Below are 19,615 nucleotides of genomic sequence, written 5' to 3' on the forward strand. Positions count from 1 at the left end.
TAACCACTGTGTGGAGTTATTGCAACACAATCCCATCTAGGCAATGTCTGAGTCACACTGTGGTCTCATTTGGTCTCTGATTGTCACTGGCCACACTGATTTTCCTGTCAATTATATCACTTCCTATCATAAAGAAATGGCTCTATTTTTCTATTTAAACTAATAAATGCGCATGGCACACATTTTCCTGTGTGCGGCTTAGATTTTTCTTTGTACAATACAGATGTTCTTGTGAATTTGACATCTTTGGTAATAGGCCATAATCTCTCTATGCTTTCAAAGCATTGTGCAGGGTTTTTTAACCATGTGATTCCCATTAAAATCATGGGAGCTACATGGTAAAACTCCATATGCCACTTTGCATACTAATGATCTTAGTGAAGTGACTGGATGTGCCTCTGAGGTTTTTACCCTCTTCTTACAGCAAAGATTTTTGAGCATTACTCTTTTTAAAAACTTGTCTAAAAGTAATTTTCAAATAAATTTACAGACTAACATGTGGGAAATATTAGGGAATTAAAGAACATTTGAAATATGTCGAATTTTGTGTGTCCTATTCCGCTTTATTTTCGCCAAACAGTGTGTGAGGCTTTGGGGTCAAATTCTGAGAGAATCTGGTCATCTTTTGATTTTTGGAAGGAATCGTGGCTCGGCAGCAGGTGCTCAGAATTTAATCCTATTATTATTTGTATTGCAATTGTGTGTAGAAAACCCCATTTAGGGTTATTGAGCTAGGCACACAGAGCAAAAGGACAGCAGACAAACCCGAACAGCCTCCAAAAAAGTACCATGAAACACGATGTATGAAGTCTACAAGCAATTATTTATTGCAATTAAGGAGCTCTAACAATAAGCATGGCTGGAATGAGATAAAGATAACTGCTACCTATGGTTGTTGATCAAATCCGTTTCACTGCTTAACATGAAGGGCAAAAAATGAGGGGAGATTTAAGCTTCCATGTGTACTGCAAGCACACCCATATTTCTGTAACTGCTTCTGACTGTCACCTGACCTGGTTACTGCAAACATGGTTGAAAGTTGTCCTCACAGCAGCTGTTTTTACATCACAATAATCTGTCAACTGAGTTTGTGACTCCACACCTATTCTGCTGCCTAACTATTTTTATCAGTGCATCCTGATAGATTCACAGCATCCTCTCGGCAGAGGTTAACACTCTCGGAGGACAGGCATGCAGAGTGATACCAGCAGCACATGGAGAAATGCATTCCGTGTTGTCCTACTTTGGAAGGAAGGGGGACTAACCACACTTTTTAGTTAGGCCTAGTTGTGGGATCTTGTCCACACAGCCAAAGCAAGCATGCAAAACCAGTTGCAGAATGGCCCCCGCAGCATGTGTACATTACCCACCTGCTGAGACAAATAATTGCTCAGCAACCTTGCCTCCAATGTTACACAGGCAGAAAAACATAACAAGTATTTCAGCAAATACAATTACAGTGATCTTGAATAATCACAAATCTACCATATTTACCTGATTAGAACAATCAGGGCTCTGTATACCAACAAAGGAGGAGATAGGGGCAAGTAAGAGGCCATATCAAATGCTGAAATTGCTGAAATTCGAGCCCTATGGAGCCTCGTTCTTTTGCAATATCACACATTGCTAAGGGTATTCTTTCCTCTGTCTGGGACTACAGCTACTAGGGGAAATGCTTTTTTCCCCCATTTTTGGTTCCCAAGAAAACGATCAATAGATTGATAAATTTTAACTCCAGAAGGGAGCAGTAGATGGTCTCCTCTGACCTCCTCTATAACACAGGCCAGTTACTCCTGTACTGAGCACAGTGACTTGTGTTTGACTGGAGCATATCTTCTAGAAAGGCATCCAGCCTTCATCTGAAGACATCAAGAGATGGGGAGCACACCATTTCCTGTGGTAGTTTGTTCCAATGGTTAATCACCCTCATTAAAAATTTGTCTTTGTTCTAGTTTGAATCTCTCTGGCTTCAGCTTCTAGCCACTGGATCTTATACCTTTCTTTGCTAGATTGAATAACTGTTAAATACCTGGTATATCTCCCTGTGATGGTGCTTATACACCATAGGCTAAAGTGATTGACAACTATTTAAATGAAAGTTCAATTTAAAAATGATTGCTTGAAGTAGCCTGAAATCTGCTCACTAATGTTCACACTGCATTCTTCATCCCACTGCAAAAGCTTAGTTGCGCTGGTGCTGTGAAAAGGAAGCTGGCAATTCTGAAAGTAGAATATCACAACTTTCATACTGGAAAGCGGAATTCACCATTAGAGACGGTGAGCTTTCACCTTGGCGCACCCACCTCACATTTTCTTCAGAATATTCCTTTCACATGAGAATTCTTGCCAAGGGAAGACTGATAACTTAGCACTTCTTGGCTTGTGCATGGCAGGCACAAAGGTCTTGTACCCCTGTATGTATCTAATACAAAGGAAGGGAAAGTGGTTGATTTTGTGTATTGGCTACTGTAATTAGCCAGCAACATGCACAGATTTTTTTTTGTGAGGATGGGGGGGGGGGAGGTATGTGGACAGGGGAGAGAGAGAGAGAGTTCTATTGACCTAAATTCTCAATCATCAGTTCTCAACAGTCCCTGTTTAAACCAGACCCACTAATTTTATAATCCCCTGCCTCAGAATCACTAATAAGTCTAGCCTGCTCTATGTAGAGGCCCAGCCAAGAAAGCACACCTGCTTTAATTCTACCACACATAATTTATGGACCCCAGTTCCCAACAATAACTTTTTCAGTTCTCACCGAAAGAGAAGTATTTCTGTCACTGATAATGTGAATATCCTGTATAAGATTGGAGTGGTTTTGTGTGTGTGTGTAAGTAATTGGGGGATCTATGGGATCAAGATACAAATGTGAAATAAAGAAGTGACAACCTATGGACAGAATGCAGACAGTTCTCTGTGTTGTGGGCCCTAGCAAAGTCAGTTGTGCAGAAAAACACCTGGGAAGTCTTACAACATGGAGCAGTCTCTGGTGCAGGGGTGTGTGAGGCTGTAGAAACCTTTCCCTAGCACTGGGGCAGGGAGTTAGTGCCTTGATTACTTTCTGCTGCTGACATCCAAACAGGTGGAAAGGGTTGAGATGAGTGAGGCAAGGCATGGTCAGTAAGTGAGAGCTTAAATCAAAGAGCCTTATAAGGAGAGTCACCTGTAGGGTGACCAGATGTCCTGATTTTATAGGGACAGTCCCAATTTTGGGGGCTTTTTCTTATATAGACACCTGTTATCCCTCATCCTGATTTTTTACATTTGCTATCTGGTCACCCTAGTTACCCAGGAGAAAAAGATTATAGTGAATTAGTCACCAAGAGTCAGGGAGCCTTAAAGAAGGCAACAATTTTTACTCTTCCGTTAAGGCTGCATGGGGATTTGAATGCTTGATTTTTAGCTTCAGAAGGGAGAGCTGTTTCCAACACCACCAAGTCATCTCCCAAAGAAGAGTGGTTTGATCTGAGTCCATATTGGCCTTCCTCCCGCTCCCTCATTTTAAACCCATTTGATTGTTCCTGGACAACAGCTCTCTTGACAGATCTCCCCCTGTGCATTAGGGTGATATCGATGTGATTCTCACAGTTCACAAGGAATTCAAAGGTATTTTTTTCTTGGTGTTTTCTGGTTGCTTCTCTATTTCTTTTCCTCCTTCCTTTCCTTTCCTATTGCTTTCTATTCATCCCCTTCCTCTTGCCATTCCTTAAAGGTGTGGTTAAAAGGAAAAACAATAGAGCTTGTAAACACTTGAAAACTTCACGATTCATTTAAAAAATAAGTCTTGAAGGTTTCCTTAAAAAAAGAAGCAGTTTTTGTCTGTCTGTGTTGTGGGGGTTTAACATTAGAAATTGAGGTTTGTAGGCTCTTGGGGGACAGGGACTGTGTGTGTCTGGTTTTTGTTCAGTGTTGGTACAACACCTAGCATAATGGAGTCCTGGTCCATAACTAGGACTCCTACAGTATGTCTACACAGTGATCCTTCCAGTCAAGGTCAACAGACTCAGACTCACACCAGTGCTCTAAAAATAGCTGTGTAGGCAGCCCTTTGAAGTTGAGATTTTTCTTTTCAGGTCTGGTTGAAAAATGAAAAATATTTAAAAAAATTTTTTGATGAAAATTTCCATTTTCAGCAAGTGTTATGGTTCAGTGAAAACAGTTTGTTTGCAGGAAAAACTGATCAGCTCGATATTATTATTATTTTTTTAAGTCATACTTCTGGGAAGTATAGACCGCTTGCTTCTAGCTGTTCCCTGCTATGGGCTAGTTCTCCGCTGCACATAGCTTGCCAGAAGGAGAGCTTAGCACACCCAGGAACTTCTTGATCAGGAGGGGAAAAAAAAGGACGGATTTTCCAACTAGCATAGTGTGTCCTCCTCTGTCCCCTGGCTCCTTCTTCACTGAATATTTCTATTGCCCTCATTTTCAGTTCCCACCCCCATTGTTCGGTCTTTCCTTCAGCACTGAATCCCTCCCCTCCCCTCCCCTCCCATATCCCTTTTGCAATCTCCTGTTGCTCATCAGGGTGTTCAGTGTTTCTGCTGCGGCTCCAGCTGGGTTGGGTAATGGAAGACATGACTAAAGGAATGAGCTTGTAAGAGAGGACCAGTGGCCTGGGAAAGGGAGACTTTCCTAAGGAGGTGGCTTGAGATGGCAGAAGACAGATCTTGGAGGTGGGAGAAGGAAGAGGCTCCCTAGGGAGGTAGAGGGAAAGATGTAGAGAGAGGGTGGCAGAGGAGGAGGAGGAGGAGGGAGGTGGTTGCATCTGGCAAAGAAAACACAAAGGAAGAAGACTGGTGGAAGGGGGCTGTAAAAGGGAAGAGCAGGAATGTTGAGTATTAATTAGTTAATGTTTGCTGAGTGCTCTTGAGGATGAAATGGCATGTGTGTATACGCTAACCTGCCAAGAAATAATCATTAGTATCTTGTTGCCCAAGATCATACATCACTACTCAGGGCTGTCTTGTCAATAGCTGTGACAAACTGCAACATGACATGAAAACTAAGCAGAAATTAAAGCACTGATCATTCTCTTCTCTCCTCCTCCCATGCCAGGGGGTAGATGCTATAGAAAATGAGTCTAAACTTGCTCAATTCCTCCTGCAAGAAGAGAGGGTTTCCTTTCTGCAAAAGGGCAGTGGGTTCTTAGCCCTAAAGTCACACTGTTCTGGGATATCACTCTGGAGGACAGGCCCCCACAACTGATGTTAGTTGAGCTCATCCCTTTCATCCCCCCTTCAGGAGGGTGGTAGGTAGGGTTGCCAACTTTCTAATGGCAGAAAACCAGCCCCTTTGCCCTGCCCCTTCCCCAAGCCCTCTCCATCACTCACTCCCCTCCCCCCCACCCGCTCATGTTCACCAGGCTGGGACAGGGGGATGGGATGTGGGAAGGGGATGAGGGCTCTGATTGGGGGTGCAGGCTCAGGGGTGCTGGCTCTAGGTCGGGACCTGGGATGAGGGTTTGGGGTGTAGGGAAAGGGCTCTGGGGTGGGGTTGTGGCTGAGGGGTTTGGAGTGTGGAAGGGGGCTCTGGGCTGGGGCAGGGGGTTGGAGTACAGGCTCTGGGCTGGGGGGGTGGATCCAGAAATGAGGGGTTTGGGGTTCAGGAGTGGGCTCTGGGCTGGGATCAAGAGGTTCACAGTGTGGGAGGGTGTTCAGGGTTGATGCAAGAGATTGGGATTTAAATTAAAAAAAAATTAAATAATTGGAGATATACCCATCTCCTAGAACTGGAAGGGACCTTGGAAGGTCATCAAGTCCAGCCCCCTGCCTTCACTAGCAGGACCACATACTGATTTTTGCCCCAGATCCCTAAGTGGCCCCCTCAAGGATTGAACTCACAACCCTGGGTTTAGCAGGCCAATGCTCAAACCACTGAGCTATCCCTCCCCCTGTAGAAGAGGGTGAGGGCTCTGGCTGGGGGTGCAGGCTCTAGGTTGGGACCTGGGATGAGGGGCTTGTGGTGTAGGAGAGGGCTCTAGGCTGGGCCAAGGGGGTTGGGATCCAGGCTCTGGGCCATGCTGACCTCAGGTGGCCCCTTCGTTTCCCAGGGACAGAGGAAATCTGAATGGCTCCTAGGCAGAGGGGTGGCCAGAGGGTTCCATGCATTGCCGAGGGGCTCTGTGCATTTCCCCCGCCCACAGGCAACCCTCCCACCCACAGTTCCCATTGGCTGTGGTTCCCAGCCAATGGAAGCTGAAGAGGTGGTGCTCAAGGCGGCACCTGCGGGCAGGGGCAACACATGGAGCCCCACTGGTCACCCCTCTGCCTAGGCACTGGAGGGACATGCTGGCTACTTCCTGGGTGCTGTGAAGAGCTGGGCATATAGCCTGCCTGCCTCACTGCAGCCAACCAGACTTTTAGCAGCCTGGTCAGCTGTGCCAATCAGAGCTGCCAGGTCCCTTTTCAACTGGTGTTCTAGTTGAAAACTGGATGCCTGACAATCCTAGGTAAGAGGCAGGAAATGCAGGAGTTAGTGTTGCAATAAACAGCATTTACTTGTGCAGCAAATTCCACAGTTTTGGAGGGAGATGACAATGCAAAACAGCAATTGCTGGTTCTCTCTGCCAGCCGCATCCTCTTCATGACTCCCTCACATGAAATTTCAGTGTCTCCACCCTATGCAGTGTATTCCTCTGGGCTCCATGAAATCTGGGGTTGGGAGAGGGTTATGCTGCATGAGTTTCTTCCCATTCTGCTCCCTAGCCACCATACATTTGGTGTCACAAGTTGGACTGGCCCTTTAAGCGGAGTTGGGCTCAGACTCACCTCCTCCTAGTTATCAGTCTCACAGGTGATGGATGGATTTGGACTTGGTTGGATCAGGTGACCTGGCATCACAAGATAATGCAGTGTGTTACATATGGCTAGAAAGGGTTAAATATCCTGCAAAATAAATAATCCTCAAAAGACATGTGGAGGGATAATGTTTGTGTTTTTGTGTATTTACATATCTATGAGTAGGGTCGACAATGTAATCAACAGTCCCTGTCTATACCATATTCTGATAATTCAGAGGTCAAAAGAACATCCTATCATTTAAATAAATTGTAAACATGGCATATCCTGGGACTGACATGGCTACAACACTACAAACATTCCCTTGCTCTTCTGCTGTATGGGTTCCAAGGTAGTGCTCCTAATTGGGAGACTTGAAAGTTCAGTAACATAATTAGCTACATGAATCAATGTAGAGGAGTGTGATGTCACACAAGTTCACAGCCACTTAATTGTTAATGAGGTGAACAAGGCACCATAATACATAATATATTTCTGGAAAACTCTGGCATCTTCCCCCCTCCAGAAGCTCTCCCTCCAGAGCCATCAGTGTTACTCACTGCAATGGTTACTCAGAGCATCTTGAGAACAAATCAGGTATTTGAGCCAAGGTCTACATTTGTAACCTGAGCTCCTTATACCCTTCCACAGTAGCACCACACTTCCTGAGTAGTGGAAGGAAGAAATTCTGTTTTTCCTTAATGATGTTGAAAATTACCATATATTCTCTAAGGGAAATTCTTAAACATGTCAAAGCAAGATATATCCTGGTAGAGACTGTAATGTACCCATCAGGTCTCCTCTGGTTTATACTGGTGACAGTTGGATTCTCTTGGATTACTGCTAAGGGAGGGAAGGTGGCACCGTCTCCTTTTCCAGGGAGTGGCTGGAGAAAATCAGCTATGGTGACAGATTTTCCTTTGTGGAAGAGGCAGATATAGTATTCCTATCTTTGATAATTCTTCCATGTGTAAGCAGAGTCAGAATGAGCTCTATCATGACATCTGGTGGTGAGCTGTGGAAAATGACTTCAGGGGCTGATCTCATTTGCATGGGCACCTCCACCCTGCTTAGCATGATGGACTGCTTGCCCAAATGAACACTTTGGCTGCTGTGGCATCCCCAGTCTCTTTGTTATTGGGGCAGGAGTAATAAAGTGTTGTTATCCTGGTTATGTGAATCAAGAACAGTAGAACTGTACTTGGCATTTTATGATGGAGGGACTCGCCCTCAACTAAGTAACACTTGCTAGGCAAGGGACATGGGTTCCAAAGACCAGTGAATAGAGAGAGAGAAAAAAAGGCTGGAATAGGTATGTGCACCTGGTAGCATGGGGCCCTTCTAAGGGCCCCAAACACCACTTGATTCTTTTTTTCTCTCTATAGTGTAATAAGAGAGCTAATTTTGACTCAATTAGGAGTCTTGTTAGGTGCTACAGAACTGAAATTAGACCTACTTTGGGCTAGTTGTTCTGAGGGCATTGGTACTGAGGCCCTCTACTAACAGCTGAAATCACGGCTGGTTGTGAGGTCTAGCTGGTGGTGAAGACTGCAGCAGAACCCTGCAGAGAGGTATGGCAATTGGCTGTTGACCTGAGCAGCGGGGCATGTAAGATGTCCCCCTCATGTCTCCCCCACTTCCACCCAGGTTGGGAGGTAAACTCTGCAGATGAATTTCTGAACTCTGGGGGCTGCTTTGACCAAGGACAGAAACTGGGGGAGGGGTGACTTCTGGGTTCCTGGACTTAAGACCCTGAGGGGAAAAGGACACTCCCAAACTTACTTGGGGGTGGGTCTTTTGCTCTTGGTTTGTGTTATGAATCCTGTTTGTGATGTTTCCCCAACATATGCCGCAATGTTTCCCTCTTTTATTAAAAGGCTTTTGCTACACTCAAACTCTGTGCTTGCAGGAGGGGAAGTATTGCCTCTTAGAGGCACCCGGGGGGTGGTATGTAATTGTCCCAGGACACTGGGTGGGGGCTTGAGCCGGTTTTGCATTGTGTTATTGAAATGGAACCCCCTAGATACTGAACCCTACCCTTGTTGCTGCCAACTCTGATGGGCAGAAGGGTTACACGTGATGCTCCATCTACTGGAGCAAGAACACTAGAAACTGCCCACCTAGGGAAGAGCTCTCTCTTCCTGCTCCGACATCAGTTTCTCCCATCTGATTTCATCAGTCAATGAAGAAGAAAGTGGGGGAGCTGAGCTGCTTCAAGCACAGGAGGGGATGCAGTGTTTTTGTGTGTGCAGCTTTACTTTAATGTCTAATGAGCAGCTAGGGTTTCCCTACCAGGGGGAACTTACTGGTGTAATGATACCAATATAATTAGGCTGGTAAATTTCCCTGTGGAGACAAAGCTCTAAATTGTCCATCTGAAATCATGTAACTGGCTTTTGTGAGGGTACTGGCTCAGTACCTCTATCATGTTTGTTGACTTTTACTGATTAAGTGTGTCTACTTTCTTGTGTCCATAGACTATACAATCCAAACAGTTAGCTGTAATAATCATTAACTTAGTTTAACTATACTTCTAACTTCTTAATAGATAGGCTAGGCACAAGAATGCCATTAATTTTAGGTAGATGGAAAGTTTCAAGAGTCTATGATTCAGTTAAGATCATTCAGGACAAAGAAAAGACTGACAAAGATTCTAAACTGGAAGGGTCCATTTAAAATTAATTTTAACTCCTAACCAATGTATTTACTAGTAAATGAACAGAAAACTCATCCTCTACTTTAAGTGGGAGCTAAAGTTTTGTGGAAGATATACTGCATCTTTCACACAGAAAGCTTGCTGTGCTTATAAGACTTGGGACTCTGAGGTCTGGTTCTCTCCCTCTCCTTGTATCTTCCTCATGCTCCTCTTTACTTCAGTCCATCAGTTGGATCAGATATTATGCAATGAAAAAACTAGATGTCAGCTGCATGCTGAAGATGATGCTGGCCATTTTTTCTCCTAACTGCTGCATATACAGGTTTAACAGCTGGGATGACAGGGGGAGACTTTTAGAACCCTATTTGAGAGAAATTTTGAGACATTACCTTGTGTGATCTCTCAGAAGAAAGGAATGGAGCCACTTGACTTTACCAGTTTATTCCTGCTAGTATCTGCAAGTAGGTCAACTCACCACCTTGCTGTAATGAGCTTTGGAATTTAAGCTTCACTTCCTGAGAAAAGAGATGTTTTCAGTGTCCTTCATTCTCCCCCTAGACTGCCTTTCCACACTCTCACTTTTTTAAGCCTTTCCCAATGGAAAACTGTTTTTGAAAACTAAACAAACCCCAAAGTGAGTGTTATGTTGTTTGACTTTTAAAATCTCCCCCTTTTTTGTTGGAAAGAAGTATTAACAAAAAAAGAAGAGGGCGGATTGAAAGAAGGATGACAGAAGGCTGAAAACCTTACCACTCCCCTGCCCCTCCCCATTTTGCTTTTGACTTAAATGAGGCCACGAGTTGACCTTAGCTGAGCATTTTGTGTTTACCCTTTCTCTCTGGGGTTTTGAACCTTTCTTCCTTTTTTTCTAACTGGTTGGGGACAGGGCAAAAATAAATATTAAACAACCAACAATAATCAAATGAAGGGAAGGTGAGAATTTAGTTTTCAAAACTGTTTGAACATACTGAAAAACTTCTCTATTTGGTCTGCAATTTTTCACTTAGAAATCATTTCAGGAAACAAAACAGTTTGTCATACTTTCCCCCATAAACATTTAATTTTCAACTAAACCACTTTTTTTTTAATTGAAAAAAGACTTTGACCATTCCTAGTAGTCTTAATTATGGGCTGAACAGAAAGCACCTGAGACTCTCATGTGTCACTACAGCCATGTGATCTCCAATGAATGCAAAAGACTTGTCTTTCTCAATCATCTTGAATTTACCTAAGACATTGATTTGGTCTGGCCATCTCTACTCTTGTAGAGAAGAACTTGATCAGGTCAGGGAGGGATCCTGTGGTATTTTGGAATGACCTATATACCTACATCTGCTCTATTTTATTCCTGTATTTATAACCTGTATTGTCCTGGATGGACAAACTAGTTAAAATATTATCTTACAACTATGAGTGAGTCCACTAGTTTCCTTTCCAAACTGTGCTAAGAGATTTGGATTATCACTTGACCTGTGCAAGCTAAATGAAGCAAAAACTCAAGTAAAAGAGATCAATACTTGCTGTTGGTGAAGCATTTAATGAACTAAATGGGGGTCACAGCACTCTTACTCTTAAAACTTAGTTTGATGGTAGCAACAACAAAAATTAACCTTGAACCGGAATCTAGAATGCTCCCCTGCATTACAGGGCTGTATTGCTATAAAAGATTAGTGTGTGGTATCAGGTCCTGATTCAGCATTTCTAATGATAAATAGTTTTTGGAGCATCAATTACATTTTCTAATGATTTTTAGAAAAGGCCCTTTTTTTTCTATCGGTATTGCTATTTTGGTTAGGGCTGTGTTGTGTGATATAGTTAGACCAGTACAAACTCCTAGTGTGGACACAGATTATATCAATATAAAGGTGCCTTAGACTGGTATAGATTATTCCCTTCCTTTATATTGGTATAACTGCGTCCTCACTAGTGGTTATACTACTTTAACTAGACCAGTTGTCTACACTGAAAAGTTGTACTGGTATACAAGTCTTGAGATGTGAAAAAGTTTAGAAATTCTCATAATATAAAGGCTAAACTTAAAAATAAAAAAGGCTTAGTTTGAAATGGACAAAATTTTCGGGGGGGGGGGATATACTTTCTTCTAAAGCCATTAGTTGTAGTCAAAACAGTTGAAGTCATCAGACCAATTCAAATTATAGGTGATGAGAAAATGCAGAAGTTTATTTCTTGGGCCTTGCTAATTAATTTACAAGATCAGACAGTTCTGAGGGCTGGCTGCCTAGCACAATTGTGTCAGTGTTGTTATAATGAGACAGTCTTGTTATGATCATATGTGCTTTTTTTTTTGCAAGCAGAGGACTTGCTACGATGGATTTGGAGGTGCTGTGTAATTTATAAATACTGTGTGTTGACCTGATTATTGGGATGTTTTCTGTATGGCTCTCTTGATGTAGTTTAATAGTAGGCTGTTAAGAAAAATGAGTGGGAAGGAAACAGAATGGCTCAAGTTAAGTTGCTTCTCAGCAAACACTTGAGGGCTGTTAAGAGAAAAGGCTCATTGAAAGCTGAGATCAAAAGGCCTATAGCAGTTTCAAAAGGGACTCTGTCGAAGGTGTGTGTGTGTGTGTGTGTGTGTGTGTGTGTATGTGTGCGTGCGTGCAGTTTGGGGTACATGATACCCCACTGCAGGTATCTGAGGAAGTTTGGCCTCACTATGTACTAGGGGAATAGACATGTGTTCACTGTTTTTAAACTCCCTTTTTCTAAATGCTTTATACCTGTTGTTAAAATAAACAATACTCACATTTAAAAACCATACTTGGGTTTGGTCACTATGTTCACTACTATGTTCCTGAAGGGAAGAACTCTAGATACAAGAGCTCATTTACACTTACTGGGTGAACTTGGGCTCTAGGCTGCAGTGGCCATGTATGAGTGGGAGACCCCCAGAATCACACTTACCACACTATGTTAATGACTGGGTCCCACAAATATAGCTGGTGGACTATTTGTAGGAACTCAGAAAGCATCAGCTGTAGCTAAGGGGTACAAGTGTTCTGTTGCTCAGGAAGTAGTGCCAGAAGATTTGGCCAAACGTTTACTTTTCTGATTTCCATCCCACTATTCCTAGTAATATCTCCTTGCAAAACATTCAACATGCTAAACCATTCTTGATATGCTGCCCAAAACTTGGCTTTCCCCCCCTTTTTGTGCCCTATTGCATGGTATATCATTTGCTGTCTGTTTTCATCTTTATGCTTTAGATAGGTGCTGGCCATGCAATAGGGCACAAAAGTGTGGGGGGGGGAAGGCAAGTTTTGGGCTACACACAGAGGCAGCGTATCAATATTTATCATTTGTTTTTTTCCAGAATTTTCTTCCCTCTGTTTTTGTGCAAGGGCTGGAAATCAGACATCTAAAAATGTGCCCTGCAGGTCCAGACTGGACATAGGCTACAAAGCGAATGCATATGGACTTGCTGCAAATGAGATAAAAATGTGATCATTGTAACGTAGAGCAGACTAGAGTTCCAAAGGCCATCATGGCATTATTGAAGGAAAGCAAAAATGACTCGCAATAGAGACTCAGCCTGGTCTACACTACAGAGTTAGGTTGACATAAGGCAGCCTACACTGACCTGACTGTGTAAGTGTCTTCTCTAGAATGCAACTCCCACCGATGTAACTTGCTCACTACACTGACTTAATAACTCCACCTTAAGAGGCATAGTGCTTAAGTTGATGTAGTTTGGTCACCGTAGTGTCAGTGTAGACATTGCATTGCTTACATCGACTGCTGCCTTTCAGAAGCCATCCCACAATACCCCACACTGACAGTTAAATCCGTGCAAGCGCTCCTGGTGAGGACGTGCATCGCTGACACAAGAAGCATAGTGTAGACAAGCAAAAGCAGTTCAATTACTGTGGTGGCTGTAAGTGGATGTAACTTAGGTCAACTTAATTTTGTAGTGTAGACTTGCCCTTAGCTAACAAATAATAGGAATGTCAAATAATGTAACTTTTGTCTCAAGTAATGATTAAAATAGCTTGCTCATCAGTGATTATGGATGATTGTTCATAAAAGCCACATTATCCTCAATCAAGTTGAGTGGCTATTATGAGACTTGTGGTAGTCCTCCTCATGGAGACATTAACACACATCTCTGGGCTGAGTATAATAATTGGAGGGAAAATAATAGAAATTGCTAATAATTCTATTGTAAAGGGCCACTTTATTTCATAAAACCTGTAGGAAGTTGGAACTTGAGACGTACAGTATTTGCATTTTGTGATTATAATCTATGCAACAATTTACAACCCTTAAATCCTAATGTTAAATCCTACAAAAATGAGGTTTGCTTTACGAAAACATGCATTCTAACAGATAACCTCTTTAGGATTTGTCTGTGATGTAGTCATCATGATTCCCTTTGCTAAAAGGGGAGAAAAATGAGGGACTTGAACACAGAAGCTTTGATCTTATTGAACAGAAGACTGAAGTGAAAGACAAGTTGTTTCTTCACACTTCAGAAAGGTCTGAAAGCTCAAATTGTGACATCAATTGACTGTAGTTACTGTAACAATTAATTTGTCATGATGAAAAGACTGCAGGAAGAGGGTGGATCAGATCATCCACCCCCACAGAATATCTGCATGTGCAGGTGGCAGTTTTAAAGCATACAAGCTGCCAAGGGTACACTGTTAGCTTTACCCGTATGTGACAGATTGTTGCCTCCTGTCCTTTTACCCGCTTCACCTCCTCTCCACACCTTTTGCCCAAGCCCCACTTAATAAAGATCAGTACCATGTTCTTTAAACACATACCAGTAAACTTTGCAAAGACCCCCTGTGATACATGTCATTAGTGCCCAGGTTCTGTTGCTTTTTGCCTACTATTTGATCCGGCTTAGTCTGCCATGCTGTTTGTGTTTATACAATGTAATAAGACATCTGCTGCCCAGCAGAATTGTATCGGTGGAGCTTTGCAGTTGACTGCTGTCCTATTTATATTAATTGAACACGCCGTATTCTGCATACATCGCTGATTACCCTAATTTATTTCAGCTCCTAAAGACCCAAGGATTTTTCCTGGTTGCCCTTACAGCATTGTTTTATTCATTTGGCTCCAATTAGCCTCACCTAACGAAAATACATCATACTGAACCCACTTGTTAGCCATTGCTGTTCCTAATGACATAATTTGTGAGTTTTGAGCTCTTTAAAGTAAAGACATTAGGAATTAAGTTACAGTCTCTTCAGTGGTATTGAGAAATATTAATTGGAGGCATCTGGGGTCCTTCCTTTAAAGACGATTTGTGATTTTTACTTAGCTCTCTGATTATGTCAATGTTTATTAATTATCAACACCATATGTCAGTCCTTTGTGAGAAACAGATCATACCTCTGCCCAGCTGGGGAAGGAAATGCTTCAACATTAGCACTGTCTTGGTATATTTTTAGAACATCATTCAACACAGGGGAGTTGCTATGGGAAAAGTTGCAACGTACTTTAAAAGCCAGGTGGTATTTTTTCCCCCGACTACTCAGGTGAGGTCAACTTTAATGACAAACAGATTCCAGAGACTGTGTATGTAACTACACTTCTCTAGTATGGTGTTTTCAAAAGCCCTCAATGTTGGCCTAACTTTGCTTCTCCTGTAATATGTGCATTGACTTCAATGGGAGCAACATTAGGTCACCACTGAGGGCTTTTCAAAATCTCTTCCCTAGTGTGCTTGTGTGTGTGTTCTGAGTTTTGAAGGCAGCTTTGAAGGAGATTGAGTTTAGGTGTTTGTGAAGGGGTGATCTTCTCTCCCTCCCCCATCTCCCAAGGCAATTTAAAAAACAAAAGCTACATGACAGTATAATTTATCCCTATAGTAGACTGCAGGAAGATAAAAAATCATACAGATTCCACAGACATGTAATACATGTTACCGAAAGGGGAATATCTCCCCTATTCCTATTCTTGTTTAGGTGCTGGCACTGTACAACCTTCACAGTCCCGTAGGGTATAAATTTTGCCACCCAGCTCCTTCATTATATACTATCTTTTCTTCTCTGACATGAAGGGAGTTCTGCAATCTCTTCAAGTTTTTGTGTCCTCCGATGCTCTGGGTTCTCCTGACCATCTGCAAGTATTTCATAATTTCGTCAGTCTCCGAGACAGTGAGCATGGATGACATCTCCAGCTCTCTAAATATCAAATGCCATAAAAGCTTTTTTTGCATGTTAATCGATTACTTATTCTTAATTCTTCAGTTTTATGGCAATGATTCTCAGACTGCACCACAATATGAGGATGTAACACCTCTCTTTGCGTTGTTGTAGAGGTGGTCATCTTGGCATATGCTGAGCATTGTGAAATTGGAGCATGCTGGGGGATGAGAGAACATAAGAAAGCGCATTGACTTCTGTCAAAGTGGAGAGTCTAATGAAGCAGGGGGAGTAAATGCTGTGCATTGAAATGGATGCTCCCATGTTGGAGGGTGTGGAAATACCCTTTCAGCTTCTGCCCATGGACTGAATGGTGGGCAATTGGGGAAGAGAGGACGGAAGTGCTAGTGAACTTGGAGGGAATGGGGAGATCGGAGAAAGGGGTGTTTCTCCATGGTAGCTCTTAGAAGCTGTGCAGGATGGAAAAGCTGCTTCTCTGTGGAGAAGTGTGCAGAAGTGGAATTCCCTTAGGGGATGATGTGGCATCACTAAACAAAGAGGGCGCATGGGGGGGGTTGGGGGGAAATTGTAAATTGTGTTGGGATTTGTGTTGATGCACAATTGCACTATATGTAGGGCCCTAAGTATAAGGCTGCCTGTCAAAGGTTGGGTGGATCAGTTCTTCCCCATTAGTCCCTTCACTTCCTTAAACACTGGTTGCTTCCAGTGTGAAGAAGGGTGAAATTCCCCTGGCATGAAGTTTCTTTGCCCCCCATAAAGCTAGCAAAGAAGGAAGGCCCCTTCATTATAAAGGTATTAACACTCCTAGCATGTGAACCTGCTTAGAGTGAAAGTGAATGGCAAGGCAATTGAGGACTTGCACTGTTTCCCTTTAGCAGAGTTCACCATGCGGGCAGGCTCCACTGCACTTAAAAAGCAAGGCAAGCTAGGCTTGGCCCAGAGGGTTACAGCATCCTCATAAAAGGCAGGCAAAGGTTGGGAGGGGAAATGGAGGCACAGAGAGGTTTGGCCCAGCATCACGTGGCAGAGCTGGGACTAGGACCCAGGTCTTGTGGGACCCAGCTCAGTGCCCTGCCCACTAGACCACACTGACCCATTCAGTTTTGGATTTGACATAGGATCAGTAAGGTTCCCGGATCCTCGATTTCATGCCTCTCTCGTGTTGTTCCCTTGCTGCTTATGATTCTGAACCCCTGTTGTTTCATTTGTGATTTCTAAGGCACCCCAAAGTGCTTTGTTCATGTCAAAACTTAGCAGCAAAAAAGAACCAGTTAACAAACTCTTTTCTATACACTCCTCCAAAAGCATGTGAAAGGGTTTGTTTGTTGGATTTGATATATTTCCTATTCTTTATTTTCAGCCTGATGGCTGAAGCATCAGGGAGACAAGCTGCAGAGCTAGCTGTGAAAGTTGCTTTACTTAAAAGACCAGCCTCTTCTCTTTTTCATTTTCTTACATTAGTAGTGCTGCTTTCACATTAACCCCCTGAGCACTGCCGTACATACTGTGTGATATGGTGTGGAGTACAAGGTAGGCGGCACCCTTGTTACACCACTCATATATGACTGAATCACTTGCATTCTAATTAACTGACACTTTAGAATGAAGACACAGCATTAGCCTATTCCATTGTTGCAGAACACAGTAGCAAAAGGACTAACCAAGAGTAAGTCTACACTACTCGCCAGATTGGTGGGTAGTGATCGATCGGGGATCGATTTATCGCGTGCAGTGTAGACACGATTAATCGATCCCCGATCACTCTCCCGTTGACTGCTGAACTCCAGCAGTGCGAGAGGCGGAAGCAAAGTCGACGGGGGAGCTGCGACCATCGATGCGCCGCAAGGATGCGAAGTAAGTAATTTTTAATTCAATCTAAGATACGTTGATTTCAGCTATGGTGTTCTTGTAGCTGAAGTTGCATATCTTAGATTGATTTCTCCACCCCCCCCCCCACCCCCGCCACCTCAGTGTAGATAGACCAGGCCTAAGTCTTTGTGTAATGGGCACAGTGGTACATACATCTGGAGAAGGGGTGTTATGAAAACTAATTTGACTGGTAAGTGTTGTGGGTACCCGATATGACAACAAAAGCCAGCCAATTGTGATGACAATAAAGCGCATTATATTTTGGAAGACAGGTATTCCAGATACTTCTGCCACCGGAGAAGCACAAGTCACTTGACCTGTTCATAACTTGAAATGCCCACAGGACATATGATATATCCATATACTTACTGTAATTATTAGGGCTGGGTGAAAAATTTATAACCAAATGTTTTCCATCGGAAAACAGGGCTTCTTTGAAACTGAAGTATTCTGCTGTAAAAGATAAGACTATAGGCAGAATTTTCCATTGGGGAAAAATATATATATTTCCAAACTGCCACTTGTCTCTCCATCTGCCTGTGTTGTCATGGTGCCTCATGGAAGCCGTACTTTCCTGTCACATGAGGTACTGTGGTGGATCAGCCTCATGAGACATTGTGATGCATGATGTGAGGCACTGTCCTGCTGAAGAGAATGGGGATCTGGGGGACCTGAAACTGCAACTCCTGTGTGGCACTACAGGAGCTCAGGTTGACCCAGTCCAGAACACTTGGACACTTCTGAAATGAAACTTTTCAGAACTTTTAATTCCACTAAAGTTTGGATATTTTGATTGAATCCTGATTCAGGATGAAACAATAAAACCCAGAATTTCTCAGGAAATGGGAATTTGATTTTTTTGGTCCACTCTAGTAGTGATTAATCTTATTCCTCATATGAACATAGGTGGCTTCTGAAAATTTCCAAAATAGATGGTACTGAAAGCCATTGGTATTCATATAATATTAATTACCTTTTAATGAGCAACAAGAATAAACAGAAGTTTCAGAGAGAAACCCTATAATGCGATATTATATTAACAATATTGTACAAGGAAAACTCAATTTTCTCTTCTGTTTTAGGATTTCAGTAGTTTGTTGGAGCTACATCCCTGAGTTAGTTATTTAATTTTTATCATATCAATGTATATAACTCTCTCTCTGAATCTACTGCCAGAGGCAACTATGATTTACAAATAAACTATAATATTTTCCCCAAAGCTGTAAGGTTAAAGGAAAAGTTTTAATTACTCATGGAACTTCAGCAATCTAATGGCAGTCTCACTGCACCTGTACTTGAAGCAAACAAGCTTTGCCCGGTGGTCTAACTGCCACCTCGCTAACCAGCTCACCTGTGGAATTCTCATGCTCCTCTTGCAATTTGTATAGGGTGATGTGGGGTGTGTGTGTGTGTGTGTGAGGTAAGTGTTGTGCCTTTATGAAAATCTCCCATTTCCAGGGTTGAGGTGCGCTCTCATTAGCCATTTAAAAGAAAAGAGGAAAAAGAAAGAAAAAAGAAGCTTTCATTGTGTTTTCAAGAAACATACTAGATTTGTATCCCTGGAACCTGAAGTCAATATTTACTAACCAGTTAAAGCCCAGAGAGCAGCACTGGTTTCCTCATGCTACTCAGCAAATTTCCCTCCAGCCTAAATCTCTGGAACTACCATCTGAGGGTAGTTGACTGTCCCTATCCAGTCAGCTCTTGACAATGAGATTGCTAATAGTTGAACTAGAATCGTGTGCTTTGCTGCATCTACCAGGATTTAAATTTCTACCGTCAAAGAGATGGCTCTGGTAACAACTGTTGTTCACTATGTCATGTGCTATATTTAAACTGTGGTGACCTAGAGGTGAAAGGGTTGGCATATTATCATCAAGCCCCTGATCCTGCAAACTCTATATGGGGTTTTGCCTCAAGCGGGATTCTTTACTACTTGCACGTCAGGTTTTGCAGGCCAAATGATGCCCTCGTCTTTATACCCCACTGCATTCAGGTTATGCTCAGCAGAGTGACATAGGTGTCAATGGTCTTGATGGGTTTGTGTAGTTTGTAACTGACTGGAACTGAATAAACAATGCTGTTGATAAAGCACGAGGAGGAGTCAGAATCCAGCTGAGTTTTCCTCAGCTGGGGGGACTCTGCAAGCCAAACAGGAATAAATAGTAGTAAAAACT

At 42.8% G+C, this 19,615-nt stretch overlaps 1 long non-coding RNA gene across 1 annotated transcript in view; it reads left to right on the forward strand.

Moving 5' to 3' along the window:
* The first annotated feature begins 3,246 nt into the window (after positions 1-3,246).
* The window catches only part of LOC123354445, a 79,732-nt gene continuing 63,363 nt past the window's right edge, over positions 3,247-19,615 (forward strand). The window contains exon 1 of the long non-coding RNA XR_006574757.1: positions 3,247-3,606. This is a non-coding gene — a long non-coding RNA (uncharacterized LOC123354445). The remainder of the gene's footprint in view (positions 3,607-19,615) is intronic.

The sequence above is a fragment of the Mauremys mutica genome, chromosome 1 (genome assembly GCF_020497125.1).
Source record: "Mauremys mutica isolate MM-2020 ecotype Southern chromosome 1, ASM2049712v1, whole genome shotgun sequence".
Lineage (NCBI taxonomy): Eukaryota > Metazoa > Chordata > Testudines > Geoemydidae > Mauremys > Mauremys mutica.